Source organism: Galleria mellonella, unplaced genomic scaffold (genome assembly GCF_026898425.1).
Source record: "Galleria mellonella isolate WM207_F2 unplaced genomic scaffold, CSIRO_AGI_GalMel_v1 utg32, whole genome shotgun sequence".
Taxonomy (NCBI): domain Eukaryota; kingdom Metazoa; phylum Arthropoda; class Insecta; order Lepidoptera; family Pyralidae; genus Galleria; species Galleria mellonella.
In genome coordinates, this window is record NW_026442075.1 from 91,928 (window position 1) to 109,946 (window position 18,019).

Sequence of the window (18,019 nt, forward strand, 5' to 3'; positions counted from 1 at the left end):
ATCTCGGTGTTCAGACGGCGTATATCGGTAGCGCAAGCAGGGCTACAATTCCACAGGCATGTAAAAAATATTAAATAGGTAGAAGGATTCTTACTAAATTCTTACTAATAGAGAATCTTTATTTCTGTCCTTCATCAATCAGGACTAATAAGACTTCAAGGTTAAAGTCAAATTTCTTCCAAAACCTACATGTTTTCCTTTGACCTCATCGTCGTATTTTAAAAATAAATCCTAGTCCTGCCCCACTAGCATTCAGCTCCCAACCATTATCAACCACAAAACCAATATGGCGAAGTAAAACAGATTTATTTCTTGATCTGAGCACATCTGATCTCGCACCGTGAAACGTAATTCATAGATGCTGTGATCTCCCAATATTCCATATAACGGTTCGCGCATTCCGGTACTAAGCTGGTAGAAATGCAACAGAATTTCATGTTTAATAACAATAATAACTCGTAAAAGTTATGGATGGCCTTGTTTTGCGTAAAACGGGATTTTATGGGGTATTATAAAATATATTCAGATTATAAAGAAGTAAAGTTTAGGAGCTTGTTTGTCGACGCAATGTTGATACAACTAGTTATTAATATCCAATATTGTTAGGGTAGTGGCCGAAAGTTATCTGGGAGTTTTTAATATCGGGAGGCGTCAAGAGTTTTCGGATCAAATTTGTCATATATATACTTCAAGTTTCTGTGTAGCTCCGGCATAGAATAAGCCACCCCTCTCTTTCCCGTGAGTGTCGTAGGAGACGATTAAGGGAGAGTGAGAAATGGGCAGCAGCGTCGCTCTTAAAACATCTCCAAAGCCTAACTACGGTTGCCAATTCGTTTGCCAAACGTGGCAACTTCTGTCAAAACCCCCTTAAGGGGAGGCTTATGTTCAGCAGTGAACAGTTAAAAGATATGACGATGATGATATAATTTAAGATTTTGTTAAACAAAAAAAAAACGTCCACTTTAATCGTGACAAAATCGGTTATTTTAATTTAAAAATTAAACTATTGAATCAATGAAATCGGTTCAGTTGTTTAGTTTCTGGAAGTTTATTCTTTCAGATAAAAGAATTTTTCAAACAACATCATTTTTATAAATGATTAAATACCGAACATGAAAAATATAAAATTTAGTCATCAATTTACTTTTTTGAAGTCGGTCGTCGGCATAACATTAATCTTGTAATCGGTAACTTTAACCACACAAACCATAATTTAATTATTTACTCAAAGGGTGGGATATGCCGTGAATTTACAGGGTACAGAGGAATAACACCTTAGTCCTCATGGATAGCAACGCATGGTGGGTAACATGGGCGAAACAGTACACTCTGTTATGTCCATGGTACTGCTCATGTCTATAGGCGACGGTTACCACTTTCCATCAGGTGGGCCGTCAGCTTGTTTGCCATTCTAAGTTGTATAAAAAAAAAATGTTTACATCAAACAGATAATATACGAATGACGAATGAATGAATAAAACAAAAAAGATGGACGAAAAGTATTCTTTATCGTTTTCCATTCCATCTAGTATGTAGATATTAAATTTTATAATAATTGACTAAGCCGTTAAGGTTCTATAAGGTAACAAGCAAACAAACTCACTTTCACATTTATAATATTAGTAAGGATACGATTGTAATAAAAATCGATCGACTGTACAAACATTGAAGACATTTTTCAATAACAACAGTGGAATAAGGTACAAGTACTTTAAATAATATCATATAATCAATTATATATTCGGTCTTTCAATAGATCCTGACAAACATTCAATATAAAAAACGACACATCATGTAAAAGTCGACTGATCCTTATTTGGAATGTTTTTCAACACACGATTCTTCATCTAGACGTGTTTGATCTATGCTATACCTATTTGATTTATTCCGACCGTGGCAACGGTAATGACATTTGAATATCTCCACACATCATTTACGATAATCCTAGCTATTCTAGATAAAGTACATGAAACCAGGCCAAGCAGGATGTTGCCATGGATTATGGGCAGATATTTATTGTGTATAGTATAATTTCGATAATAATTTACATGTGGAACAAGGGGATCAAGATGTATATAAGGTACATTAATTTTGGACTGACCTTTGGAAGGATTTGGGAGTATCTGGACCGTTGCCATAGTAGATCTAGATAGTTGTATTGTTAGACTAGAAGTTTGGATATGCTTCGGAATATAGAAATACATAGAACTTCGTACTATTACTACATCATCATTAGCTTTAACTTTAACGTTAACACGTTCAGACAACGATTCAGCGCAACCCGGAGATCCTAGCTTCATGTGATTCGGGGATCTTAACATTGAATCCAAGTTCAAACCATTGAATTTGCTAATTTCTTTTTATGCAACATAGAATGGCAAACAAGCTGACGGCCCACCTGATGGAAACTAGTAACTATCGCCTGCTACACGAGCAATACCCTGGACATAAAAGAGTATACTGTTTCGCCCATGATACCCCGCCAGCGTACACCGATAACGCGGGCGAAGTTACCATTCCATTATCACACATTTAAAAAAACTTGTCGTTGTAAATTCTTGATGGACCGTGTGGATACGACCAAAAAAATAGTGAAATAAAAATTATTAGCTTCAAGAAAGTGTTCTTCTATATTCCAAACCCAGCAATAGAATCTTAAAAAATGATGAAAACAGCTTGTCTATTTTCTAAACAAAGTCTTTTGAATAAATATGATTTCAATTTAAATTACTAGTGAAATTGAATATTTTTTCCCAAAGGAAAGTGGCTCTCGGGACATCCAACTGTTAATATGATAGGTTTAAAATTTTTTATAGGTTTTGGACAGATCTTTCCTAGGCACACTAATAGATCACACTGATAGACCATAATTTTAAAAAGATGTAAATAATTTCGACTTCACCCTGCAGTAAAACATACAAATGAAACTCAAATTGCGACTTAAAATCTCCATTCACAATATGAGTGATATTTTCGGTTTTGGAAGCATTCACAGGCTACGGTTACTTAACTATCGTTATCAGATTCAGTAAAAACTGTAGTCGAGTATACCTGTGAATGTATCTAATTCTCCCATTCATCCTGTCGTCACATCTAGAAGTATTTATCACTGCTACAACTCTACTATATGGGAACAGATGTATCTAATAAACTATTTGAACAAATGCTTTGTACTTTACTAACAAGCTAGACGTTTTGAGCACAGATTAGATTATGCTACAGCATATGTAAATAGATGTCGCAGTTAGATTAGTTTTAATCCAAAAATAGTGTAATAGAATCTATTTGACTTTAGAAAAATTTAATGTTGAAGTTTCTATATAAAAATTTATATATATCATAATTTTTTTTTTGTTGAGGAACGATGGAAAACTAGCTGACGTGATGAAAAGTGGAAACCTTAAACTATAGATATGAACATCATTATGGGCATACTACACTGTGATACCAATGTTAGTCCTCATGCGTTACTGTACTTGAAGACTTGTTATATCCCAGTACATTATAATTTTACTACTAGATCTTACCTTACAAACCGAAATACAGGCATGTAGCAACAACTGCCTCACGACAAAAATACGGGACAGAGATATACTGCTATTTTGAATGACGCAATTAAAAGGTGAAATTGAAAAAATGCAGGTACCAGAATAATGTAGTATAACCGAAGCGTAAAGAGTTTCAGGACTCGAGACGAGATAAGAAAATTATTGCAGCAAATATATATTATAGATGCAAGGAAAGTAAGAATACCTTTCAGAACCCAAGAGGTGTCTTTATCGCTCGGTGTTTCTGCTTAGATCATAAAGAAAATTGTTGGTGCAAGAGTTGCAGAGAAAGTAAGGATACCTTTGAACACACGAAAGATGCCTCGATCGTTTGGTTCTTCCTGCATAGCTCATAAAACTCTTGCCGTGAAGATTGGCAGCATAAAACTTTAGTTGCATGCTTCGACTTTCGGTCGAGAGATATTTTTTTCTACGTCGGCGTATCGCGTGTGAACAAACGAAGTAATTTCCAAGCCCCATCGCTAATGATCCACAAATTATGGTTATTCGCAAAAGCTTTCACTCTTTAAATGTCAATCTACGGTTTCTTTCTTTGTAGAATATTTGGAGCGATTTCAATGCCCTCTAACAGGATTTTTTAAATTCCCACTTTGTTTTCTAAAACTCATTTTATTTTTTGAAACTCATTTGTATCTGTGAAAACATTTTAAAATGCTTATGTTGCTTTCAGCAATCTTGAATGTTAAATAAAGATTCATCTCTTTTAGTGAATATATAATATACCATATTGTTTAATTTACTTTTTAGGTCATATTAGTCGTTGTTTATAACGCAATGTTATTAGCTGTTTTTCACGGCTTTACCCGCACTTATTCTATTATCTCAAATTGGCGCCACCAAAAAATCAGCGTCAAGTGCAAAAAAGCATACAGTTGAGAGACATCATTTTAATTCTTTTTCTAATACTTTTTGTTCATTTTTGTTTATTATAATAATATTTTTTGTAACTAAATCTAGAATTAAGTACCAAATAAATATTTCTTTCTTACGAATTGTAAGTAAAAAATATTCTAAAACAGCTAAAATTTAAAAGTTTTGTTCTATTATTATTTATTTTTAAAGCAATTATTTATAACTTGAAAACGATTATCCAATTTATCCAGTATAGCCAATATTTATTTGTAAACGTACGTCATTAATAAGGAAGACTTCATAGATCAATAAGCTGACAGCCCATCTAATGGATATCAGTAACCATCCGCTAAGCTTTTAGGCGGCAGAAGTAGGTGAGATAGAAGTTCCCATACAGGCCATATTACGAAGTCGATATTTTAAAAAAAAATATGCCCTGCATAAATCTGTAAATTTCTTTTAAATTGTGTCTCTTATTAATTTATGATGATCATCAGTAAATTAACAATAAATTATGTCACGTAGACCAAACATTCTGAAGCGGTATAAAATCGACTGACACTCGTTTAAATCCGACCAAATCTAATAGATCAGCTCTATTTTTACATATGAACGGCATCAAAAACATTTTGATATAGTGCTTCGCGCCGACCATCCACTTTGATCTACCGCGGTGGCCGAAGTAAATTATGGGGGCGACAAATAGTCGAATAACTCCGTGATTGATTGGACTAATTTAACTATATCTAATATAACTATACTATGTGAAACTGAGTGAAATACCTATGACATGTACTAATTTATTGTTTATATCCCGTTTCTGCATTGCTCGAAATATATAAATGCATTGATTGGACTAATTTAGTTTTTGCTTTGTTATCTAATATAATTACACTATTGAAACTAATTGAGCGAAATACCTATGACATGTACTAATTTATTGTTTATATCCCGTTTCTGCATTTATCGAAATATATAAATGCATTGATTGGATTAATTTAGTTTTTGCTTTGTTATCTAATACGAGGTTTGTCCGGAAAGTATGTATAAAAGTTTTTTAAAAATTTATTTTACAATTATTCAGGTAAATCAATTTTATCCCCTTCAAAGTACTCCCCTGTGACATAATGCACTTGTGCCAACGCCGTTTCCACTGTGAGAAGGCTCCTTGAAAGTCCTCTGGTTGTAGGTTTCTCAGCTGCCCCGTCGTAGCTTTTTTTATCTCATTTATGTCCCCCAAATGCCGCCCCCGAAGTACCAATTTGGTTTTTGGGAACAAGAAGAAGTCACACGGGGCCAAATCCGGCGAATAGGGGGGGGTGTTCGGTCACCGTAATGGAATTTTTACTCAAAAACTCACGGACAACAAGAGAGGTGTGGGCAGGGGCATTGTCGTGGTGAAGAATCCAACGCCCCTCTCGCGCCAATTCTGGACGAACTCGTGCCACACGAGCTTTGAGGCGTCTGAGCACATCGACGTAGAATTTTCCATCAACTGTCTGGCCTGGAGGGACGAATTCTTGATGGACAATCCCCCGAACATCGAAAAAAACAATCAACATTGTCTTGACATTTGAGCGGGATTTTCTTGATTTTTTTGTTCGTGGTTCCCCGGATGTCTTCCACTCTTTGCTTTCACGGCCATTCTTGCCGAGTTTCGAGAGAAACTTGATTACGACGCGCTGCTCTTCAACGGAAGCGGGCTCCATGCCGACGGGGTTTCGTTAAGAGGTAACTTCACAGATGGCGTGACAAGCCAGTTCGCACCGCACGGCGGTCAGACCAGAACTGAAGCATTGTTAGGGACATAAGGAAGGGGTCCTGCGCTTACCTGGCCTCCCCACTCCTCTTTCTCGCATTCCAGAACACTTTTATACGAACTTTCCGGACAGACCTCGTATAAGTACACTTTGTGAAACTAATTGAATGTCTATGGCATTTACTAATTTATTGTTTAAATTTCGTATCTGCGTTTATCGAAATACGTGTATATAAATGTATTGATTGGACTAATTAAAATTTTTAAGGTTGATATTTCAATTGTTCTTTATGAAGTTAATTGAGCAAAATTCCTGTGATTTTTTAATTTTGTTAAACAAATGTTTACTATATGAATTAACTGTTTAAAATAATACATGCCAATATCGACGTCTATCGAAATAAATAAAATGATTGAATAATTTAGTTTTATTTCTTCCTTTTCTAATACTTTATGAATTTAATTGAGCGAAATTACCTATGACGTTTAGTTGAATTAATTTATATTATACTATACCATATTATATTAATTTATATTATACCATTCTTATTTATTATTTAAATACATACATATTCAGTTTATGAAAATAAATATATTGATTGAATTAATTTAGTTTTTTTCTTTATTTCCTATTAACTATATTTAGTGAAATAACTTTTAGTAATGAGCTAAAAAAGAATTAACCTATATAACATATAGAGTATTTTTAACTAAACCATTTGTTACTTAAACCTTTATAAATATACTTGTATAAGACGAAATATAACTAAACAAAATTTTCTGCTTACTTGAATGTTTATTATTGAATCATACTTATACGGCTTAACAGATTCAAACTAAATTTAGTACACAGATAGATCATATTATATAAGATAAACTGTCCTAAATCAAGCAAACAAATATATAGTTTATGGTATATACTAGCTTTTCCGCGTGACTTTGTCCGCCTAATCGAAATATGTTTATTTGCCCGAAATAAAAAGTTGACTTTATTCACATGTGTATACCAAATGTCATAGTGATAGTTAAATTAATTAAGCCATTATGGCGCTATGACAAACAAACAAACTCACTTTTACATTTATAGGTAATATTAGTAATACTAACTGTGAAAACATTGTTGATAAGTCGGTATAAGTCTGTTTAGTGATTTACGTGGCATTTTATATTTTGTTGCAAAATGTTATTTCTCTGTTGTTAAATAAGTTATAATAACACTGTAATTTTGTAAGTAACTAATGACTCCTATTTATGTTTTAACTACATTGTATTTAGCGAAATACGGTTCAACGACTTTCTACATTAGTATAGAAAATAAGTTGGTCAGTGGTTCTCAAATTGTATATGGATTTGAAAATTTAACTTGTTTGTCCTAATTTTGGCCTAAAAAGCGTAAAATTTGTAAGGTACTTAAAAGTGTTGAATAAGTGGCGGTCTTTAACCATGTGTTTTTAATGCACATTCTTCCACGCACAATCACGCTTTGGAATCAATTTCCAATAGCAGTATTTCCGAACCGATACAATATCGTAACCTTCAAGAAAAAAACATATTTTATTTTAAAAGGCCGGTATCACACTTGTTATTCTTCTGGTATTTCAGGTATTCATGGGCGATGGTAACCACTTTTTATCAGGTGAGTTTCATGCTTCAGGGCACACAGGCATAACATCAGAGTCCTCAGGAATGGCAACGCATGGGGGGTATCATGGGCGAAACAGTATACTCTGTTATGTCCATGGTACTGCTCATGTCTATAGGCGACGGTTACCACTTTCCATCAGGTGGGCCGTCAGCTTGTTTGCCATTCTAAGTTGTATAAAAAAAAAAAAATGCACGTTTAACTCCTGTGTTATAAAAAAAAAGTGGAATGTGTACTTTGTGGGGTCCACATTGTAGTAATACGAATTAAAAAACATTTAAATGTAAGTTAGACCCGAACACTAATTATTCCGTACAATAACTATATATATTTTGCCTTTAATTAACTACTAGCAAATCCTTCCAACAGAGGGAGACCTATCTTCGTTTTGTAATCGAGTGTAAATTACAAAATCAGTTACAAATGTTGAGAACCACTGCCGCGACGCTGGCGCCACCTCTGTGTTGTGGGTACAGCAATCGTTATTTCTGAAATCAACACAAACACTTAACAACTGTTTGTTTTGCTGATCCCACGCTACACTTGTGGCGTCCGTTCTAATTCGCAAACTATAGGTACATTACCAAATACAGAAGAGCACGTATCATTTATGAAAAATATTAGAATCTAAATTTAATGTGAAACCATTAGTATTTTTGATTTTTCATAGTTTTCCATGCAATTTTTTAAAAGTTCGGCAACGCATTTGCAGTGTCGCAGGTATTGCAGATGCTCATGGGCGGCGGTAGTCACTTACCATCAAATGAGATGCATGCTCGTTTGCCACCTGTTATAAAAAAACATATGTTAAAAATTATTTATTTATACTTTATTGTAAACAAAAATTACATTGTTACAATTTATATTAAATGAAGATGTACAACAGGCGAGCTTAATTCTGTAAGAGTTCTCCTCATGCAAACCTTGAGTGGAAATTAGCATTATTTATTTACTGATATGCATGGAGCATAGCAATAAATAACAAATAAAAAATAGCATAGCAACTAATAATGAGAACAAATTGTTCTCACTAAAAAGGCTCTTATTCAACATGTGTCGGGAGTCCTTACTTTTTTTATGCAACTTAAAATGGCAAACAAGTTGATGGAAAGTGGTAACCGTCGCCTATAGACTTGAGCAGTACCGTGGACATAACAGTGTATACAGTTTCGCCCATGATACCCCCCATGCGTTGACATTACTGAGAACTTAGGCGTTATTCCTCTGTACCCTATAAATTCACTGCCATATCTTACCCTCAAACTGAAACACAACCATGCAAACACAACTGCTTCACGGTAGAAACACGAATAGGATAGAAGTGCCCAAGCAAACGACTATTGTACAAAGTCTCCCTCTGGTAAAATTATGGCTCACCAATGCCAATATTTCGTAGAAGTTTATACAAAGATTAAGTGTATTTCAAGCAAAGATATAGCTTTAACAACATCTATCATATTTACATAGATGTTGTTTTGTTATATATATATATATATATATATATATATATATATATATATATATATATATATATATATAATAGTACATATATTTATATAGTATAATATACTATAATAAATATTATAGTTTAAATGAAGGAAATACACAAAAAGGAACAAAACTGTTGACAGTTACAGCGAACATACCAAATTGTGCATATATTATGCAACATCTTCGCAAATTCTAAACCGATTTAGATGATTACCTTTCCAATCCATATGGTTGACTTCCTTTTGTTCACATACTTATATTGTTACGATTAAAGTCGCTTCTTGTGTAGTAAATTCTTATTTTCTCAGTTTTAAATGTCATCTGTCTATAACATATAACAACACAATTCATAAAGAAAAATATATATATATATACAATAGTACTTCCTTTTTTTTGTCGTAAAAAAAAATTTTTAAAGCATAAGTAAATTTTCTTGTCGTCATGCAAATACAAATCATGCTTATTCAAATAAACTTATTTAACCTTATAAATTATCATTTTTCAATCAATCAATCATAGCCACTGCTGGGCTAAATGCTGTATTCCACTGCTACACAAATGCCTCCTTCAACTGCTTCCATCTCGCTCGATCTCTGACCAAACCATACCGGTCTTTGTGGAATCTATCGAGATTGTCTCTGCATCGAATACGAGATATTCCGCGACTTCTTTTTTTTTTAAGACGCCAAGATGTACGAAAATCGCAAAAAAAAAAAAAAAAAAGTAAAATATAATTTTCTTATCGTAAATAACAAAAAAAAAAAAATTTAGTAATAGCATTATTATTAATAATACATATGTATCTGTTCCAACGACTGCAGTAAACTTACGTCTAGACGTAACCTGATATGAAGAACATAATGCTCAAACATTACGGATTATACGAACTGAAATCAGAGACTATTGTAATAAAAATCGCTCCAAGCCTATAATATAAACTGAAGTTTATTCTATTTATGGAATTAAGACATTTATTGGTGGTAACATCTATTTTATCTCATCGTGTAGGTTCCGATATGGAATAAGCCCTCCCTTCCTTTCCCATGAGTATCGTAAAAGACTAAGGGAACTTAATGATCGAGGGATGTTTTAAGAGGGGCGCTGCTCTCCACCATAGCTAACTTCTCTTACCAACCCGCCTGCTAAACGTGGCAGCTACTAATAAAACGTTCCTAAAGGAGGCCTATATTAATTAATAAGGTTTTATAATTATTAAGTAATTCATATTTCATTTTGCTTGGTTGATTAACAAAAGATCCTATTTTGTTAGGGAGACTGTGTACAAAAATCGTTTGCTTAGGCACCTCTGTCATATTCGTGTTTCTACCGTGAAGCAGTTGTGTTTGTATGGCTATGGGATATGGCAGTGAATTTACAGGGTACAGAGGAATACTCAGGAATGGCAACGCATGGGGGTATCATGGGCGAAACAGTATACTCTGTTATTTCCATGGCACTGATAACGTTTATACGCGACAGTTACCAGTTTGAATCAGGTAGGCCGTCAGATTGTTTGCCATTCTAAATTGCATATATATATATATATATATATATATATATATATATATATATATATATATATATATATATATATATATATATATATATATATATATATATATATATATATATATATATAAAATTTACCAATTCTAATGTCATAATGCAAACGCAACGATATTTATAACATCGTTGTTTAGTACAACCCGAACAGACTCTGCATGACTAAAATTCATTTACACACGTTAAAGTTAAACCCATATTCATATTTAACGTTACCTGTTATTGTGTATTGGTATAAAACATTACTCCCAACAATAAAAATATACCCCCATAGTAAAAACGTGTTAAAATAACAATTATAAATATGTACCCAAGCCAAGATGAATACGTAGCGTAGTTTTAACTACCCCTTGTGATCTATTTTAAACCTTAATGTGTTGCAATAAAGATAATAATTTTAAAGTAATAATCTAAGTGAGTACTTGAAGACAATAATACCAATTACAATGTATAGCAGGTACTCGGAGATTTTGAAACAATGGTAGCTTAAAACACGCTGCGCTCGCAAACTTATTTTAATGTTAAACTTTAACTTCATAAAATGTTATTCACCTGAGTTTTTAAACGAGTTCCATTTTTAAAACTTTGTGAGAAAAATGGAACTTTGGTGAGAATTTAAAAATAAAATTATTTAAAAATTAATATTAGAAGATCAAACTTTTTTTTTATACTTAAACAAATTGTATGTATGCTCAATAATAAAAAAAAAATTAACGTGTATTATAATTGTAGCTATAAATCAATAAATTAGCTAAATGTAAATAAATCTTTTCTATTCATAAACTATATTGAAAAATATTTGGACCTAGAAACGATTCTAATAATGGATAATTTAAATAATGAAAATATATTAATATGTTTTAATAATTTAGTTTTACGCTTTTTATTTTATTTTTTCTTAATAAAAATTTACATTTTGTTTAAAATATACATGTGTATAAAATTTACAATTATTGGCTATTATTTATTTGATACCTTACAATCTTATATAAAGCTAAAATCAATACATATATATATATTTAATAAAAAAAATTATCACGTGTTCGTGATTTCTGTCAAGTACGAAAATAATCGGAGAATCCTAAAGTTAAAATGACTATATTATTATAAAAACTATAAAATATATATATATATATATATATATATATATATATATATATATATATATATATATATATATATATATATATATATATATATATATATATATATATATATATATATATACACATATCATATAAAATTCTATCTTGATCGATGAATCAATAAAAGCCATACAGATTCAGAATAGTCAAAAGCTTTTCAGCGAGCCTTGTTGCCAAGTTCAATAGCAAGTACGGTGCGCCCGCGCACGCCAGTCCACAATCCACGCGCTGCCGGCCAGCACGCACGACAACCGTTCCGCGATCGTAACGATCGATCGATAAATCATTGTTTACATCGAATCGAAAATCGATACGTGTTCTTTTTTTATAATCGGATTCAGTGTTGTGTAATTAATTGTAAGTGTTTATATTTGTGTTGTGCTGTGACAGATTGTATGATGTTGCGTGCACTGTCAACATTTGTGAAATCATTTTGACAGGTAAGTGCAGGGTTGCAATTTAAATAATAGCACATGGGTTTTTCTAAGAAAATTAACAATTAACTATTACCGTCAACGTGACTGTTATTAATTTTGATAAAATTTTTGAAAAATTATTGATAATAAATTAAGAAACAAAATTTTATAATTTACAATTTAATTCCTATTTGTGCCATTATTTTACGTGGTAGAGCTGTATTTTATAATGTTTTTTCAATATATAAAATTATAGACTTTTATGTCAACTTTTTTGAATTTTGGTTTTGTTTTATAAATTATAAAATTCCATTTTACAACCGGTGACTTTTGAAATGTAACTACTTTACATTTACATTATTCATAATTGATTTATATTCTTGATTTAGTATTAAACATACAATAATAAATTAATTATTTCTTTACAACGGATATATACTATCTATAATATACTGAATCTATAGGAAATTTATAAACTAAATCTTACGGCACAGGTATAAGACTCAAATATCGATCGACTGTCCAAAATCCCCTCCATCTTTATTAGTCTCTGGTTTCAAACTGAATGATGTTGTAATTAGTTTAACTGCATTATGTGTGAACTTGAGTAATTGTCGTAAAGTACACGTTTATCCGTACAATAACCACTTAAACACAAATATCCGAGCAGATGACTCCAAGAGCATAACGCTTGTAAATCAAGTTGCGGTGCGCGCGCGCAGCCGCCCTATGCTGAAATGTTGATGACTTTGTACTAGGGGCAATTTGGAGTGCGACACAAGTGATAAGCGTAGTGCGTTGTTATCTGAATTGTAGAAGATCGTAGACAAATAATTGTAATTATTAAATATCTAAATTTATAAAAAAAACACTTGTAAGTGTTTTTTTTTTATAAATTTAGATCTGCAAAAAATTGGCTTTTTTAGTAAAAAGTAAATAAATAATAATATGGGATCAATATGGGGTCTATTGATAAAGAAATAATTATTATAATCCGTTCATAATTAGCGAAAATATAAAGCTACGTACTAAAGAAAATACGGACTTATTGAAAATCTCCTCACTTTTTAAGTCGCTTAATTCTTATTTCCTTAGTGATATTATAAATATGATATCACTATATTCACTATAAAATTTGTTTTATTTATATATTTATTTATTTCTTATTACATTCCATAATATAATTAGTAGATAACATTTCAATTATGGACCCTGTTGAGCATAGCAACTAGGAGAGAGGAGGACAACACTTTTTTCACTTTAGAAATAGTTTAAGGATCAACAGATCCTTAAACTATTTCTAAATCTATTGTAACAACAATATTATCCAGTTATTGAAATTGTATCACGATAGGTACGTATTTTCTTTTTCTTATTATTATTATTATTTAAATATTGGTCTATTTATATCGTAATTGTTATTAGTATTATATAGTTATTTAATATATTCTGTAGTTTATAATTATTTATATTCACATTGTAAAAATAATTAATAAATAGTTTAATAATAAAAATAATATTAAAATTTGGTATATGTATACTATATAGAATGAAGAAGTATATACGAAATTGCAGATAATAATAACCTAGACTAAAAATAATTGGTATTTTAACTTGAGACAAGCATAACCATTCATTAACGTTTTATAACTTGGTACAGATTGATATTTTGACAGAATACAAATTAATTCCTAGTTTAAAATATAGATAATTGAGGTAGTGTAGACAGGAGTTAATTATTTAATCAAGAAATTATTTTCTCGTTTTAATTACAATAATTACGTGTCCAATAAATAAAATATTAATTAAATGCTTCCATGATGATCTTTGCTACTAATTATACTAGTAGTGGCCAAGTGAAATTGATATTTAATGATTTTATAGGCAAGTTTGTACAAAGATATACTATCATAACCTAAATTAACAAAATTGTGACTCGTGAAAAGAAACGTTACGTTACGTAATCCTGCTATAATTAGGAGTATGTATTATTACTTTTTTTATACCATTGAGGTGGCAAAACATGCATACGGCTAATCTGATGGTAAGCAGTTATCGTAGCCTATGAACGCATGCAATACCAGGAGCATTACGCGCGCATTACCGACCCCGAAGAATCCCTTTTTTGAAATATGTATTAATATTAAAAATATAAGAGTTTTTAAAGATATATGCGTGTTTGTTACTTAATCACAATTATACCGTTGAATGCATTTGAATTAAATTTGAAACACTCTTAAGTTATATTCTAATTTAACAAATAGGATACTTTATATACTTTGTACGCGAGAAAAGCCATGGGAAACAACTAGTATTGATTGAATTTATTTCACTTTGATTTTTTATCCCCACTCATAACTTTAAAAGTGAGCTCATTTCTTTCGTCAACGGCTTAACCGATCGTCATGAAGGTTAGTATTCACGTACTAACTGGAATATATCTAGGAGGAAAGGGATTGTTAGTAATGGAGACTAAAAATCTCATTGTTAGTAATATACCCAACCAGGTCGATCTCCACGTGGTTCCCCCTGGAAACTATCATGGTTAATTCCTGATGACTTCATCATGATAGGCTAACTGGCCTGTTTTCATTCTTATCGATCACCCTTCACTGGTGCTCCGCCAGCGTATCCCGTTAGAGCAGGCAGGGTTACCATTCCATTTTCACTCATAAAAAAAACTGGAATATATCCTGGTCACATGAATCAAATCTTGGAATCAACTAATTATTTAGGTATAAACTAAACATAATTGTCATCACTTTATATCATGTAAACTATCCACTAATAGCCCAACTTCGACAATATAAAAAATATAAAATTCTCTAAACTCTTCCAACTTGCACCAAACACCAAGTGAGAAGTTTGTACACGAGAAGCGACAAAGTTATGCGCCTTTTGACGTAGTGAGCGCACTTATTGAGCCCTCAAGAGACTAACAGTTCTGGAATGGTATGTGAACGGTGGCGTCATCACGTCACCTCGCACTCCATAATGACACTTGCACTAATTGGAAATTCCCTTCTACGTTCAAATTTGTAATGGACGCGTAGAAATAATTACGACACTGTATTTGTTTAGTATTCTATTTTTAAATGGTTTTTAAATAAAGAAGGTTCTTAATTTAATTGTATATGTTTTTTTTTTTATACGGAGCAACGAATGAGTTTTTTTTTTTTAATAGGTGATAATGGAATGGCAACCCCGTCTGCGCTATTGGTATACATTGACGGGGTACCAGTGAGTTATGTTAGGTGAGAACAAAAGCAGGACAGTTGGTCCATTTGGAAAAATTTAACAGGAATTAACCATGATGGTCTCTAGAGGGAACTGCGTGGAGATCGACCTGATAGGGTATATTGCTAGCAATGAAGAAGTTAGACCCCATTACTAACAATCTCTTTCTGGATTTTTTTTTAATAGGTGAAAATAGTATGGTAACCCCGCCTGCGCTAACGGGATACACTGGCGGAGCACCAGTGAAGGGTGATAGACGAGAATGAAAACAGGCCAGTTAGCCCATCACGATGAATTCATCAGGAATTAACCATGATAGTTTCCAGGGAGAACTGTGAGGAGGTCGACCTTGTTAGGTATATTGCTAGCAATGGGATTCTCAGTCTCCGTTACTAACAATCCCTTTCCCCCTTTCTTTCTGGATTATGGAGAATAATGAATGAGGTGTACCATGAAGGTCACAGTTTAATTTATGATGTCTATTGATTCATGTCTGTAGGTCATGGTTACCATTTTCCATCAAGTGGACCGATCGATTGTTTGCTATTCTAAGTTGCTATTTTATTGTTAAAAATCTATAATAAGCATAATGAATATGGTAACGACTTAGTCGGTCAACTCTCGACTCTAACCCGAGGATTTTGAGACAGAAACCAAAAGTTGTCTGGAGGAGATTGCTTAGCAATAAGACCGCCTTTTTGTATTACACTACACTTATCGAAAAGTGTTCAACAAATCCTGTAATGTTGGTGCAATAAAGTGTTAAGCAAATAAAATAAATAAACCCAGTCTTTAAATAATTAGGTGTGTAAGGTTATTTTATAAGCAGTTGGTATTCATTCTTTTTTATCTATTATTATTATTTCAGCCGTTAACTGTCCACTACTGGACATAAGCCTTCCCCATAAGGGGAATTTTGCCAGTAGTTGCCACGCTTGGCAGGTAATTTGGCAACCTTTAAGCTTTTACAGATGTTTTAAGAGGGACGCTGCTTCCCATCCCTCCACCATAAGCTCCCTCAACTGCTTCTTACGACACCCACGGAAAAGGAAAAGGTGGCCCATTCTATGTCAGGAACGACACGCTGATTTTTATCCATATAGAATCCTAATATTGAAATAGATTTAAAAAAAAATCAAGTCAATTACACCTAAGCATTTTTTGATAGTAAATTTTTAAGTTTCAGCTGAGAAGAATGGGTATAAAAATCTTTTGTTTTATATTTGAAAAAAATGTAAATAATCTGATTGTATAAACTCATTTGTTAATTTACGTGTGTCATAAATGGCTCAAATAAAGTGTTTATCTATCTATCTATCTAACTATTGTTTTTTTTTTAAACAAAAGCTGAGTATACATCTTTGTATATATGTGTAAAAAAATAAATGAGAAAAATATGTTTGTAAAAAAGCATATGAAGGTAGAATATTTTATATCTTACTCGATACAGTACTGAACCCTCGAGGCACTAATTCGTTTGTACTTGACCTTTTTTTTTTCAAATTATTATTTTGGAACTTACTCATTTGGCGTGTTGAAATTTACGCAATAAATCACTAGTAAAATTGGGAATGAATTTATACGTCTCGTGTTAACATATCGCATCAATTCTCACGTAGATATTTTTTATTTATAATAATTAATTAAAACGCTTTCGCTTCCAGCGCTTTCATAAAGCGTTGAAAAGTGATTACTCAATGGCTCCTTCTGTTGAAAGTTTATATACTGTTTGGTCTCATTGCTATTATCGATGTGGCGCTAACGATTTTGGAATGGAATTTAGTATTGACGCCAACACTCGCCATGTACTTACAGCAGTTACGCTGAACTGGCAATAATTATATTTTTAGAACTGTTTCGCCTGTACACAGTGGCGAATTTACAGTCTTGGCCATCATAGAGGGAGACTGTACAAAAGTCGATTGCTTGGGTACCTCTGTTCCATTCGTGTTTCTACCGTGAAGCAGTTGTTTGCATGGCTGTGTTTCGGTTTGAAGGGTGGGATATGGCGTGAATTTACAGGGTACAGAGGAATAACATCTGATTCCTCAGGAATTCAACGCATAGGGGGGTATCATGGGCGAAATAGTATACTCTGTTATGTCCATGGTACTGCTCATGCCTATAGGCGACGGTTACCACTTTCCATCAGGTGGGCCGTCAGCTTGTTTGTCATTTTAAGTTGTATAAAAAAAACCCCTAGGCCATGTACTAAGTACCAGTTACCCCTATCTCAGAACCCATCATATTGAGTACATAATGAATTTACTTTTTTGCCAACTTTTATCGAAATCGATTTATAAATTTAGTTAACTATAATATCAGCTAGTTTGTAATATTTTCCG

General features: G+C 32.5%; 1 protein-coding gene across 2 annotated transcripts in view; it reads left to right on the forward strand.

The window, feature by feature from the left end:
- LOC113510702 (uncharacterized) overlaps positions 1–18,019 on the forward strand; it is a 206,452-nt gene that overhangs the window by 51,535 nt on the left and 136,898 nt on the right. Inside the window, exon 1 of one of the 2 annotated variants that reach the window (XM_052896219.1) lies at positions 12,243–12,461. The exons of the other annotated variant lie outside the window; for it this stretch is intronic. The gene's annotated coding sequence lies outside the window, so the exon portion shown is untranslated. Of the gene's footprint in view, positions 1–12,242; positions 12,462–18,019 lie in introns of those variants that run through there. 2 annotated transcript variants of the gene reach the window in all.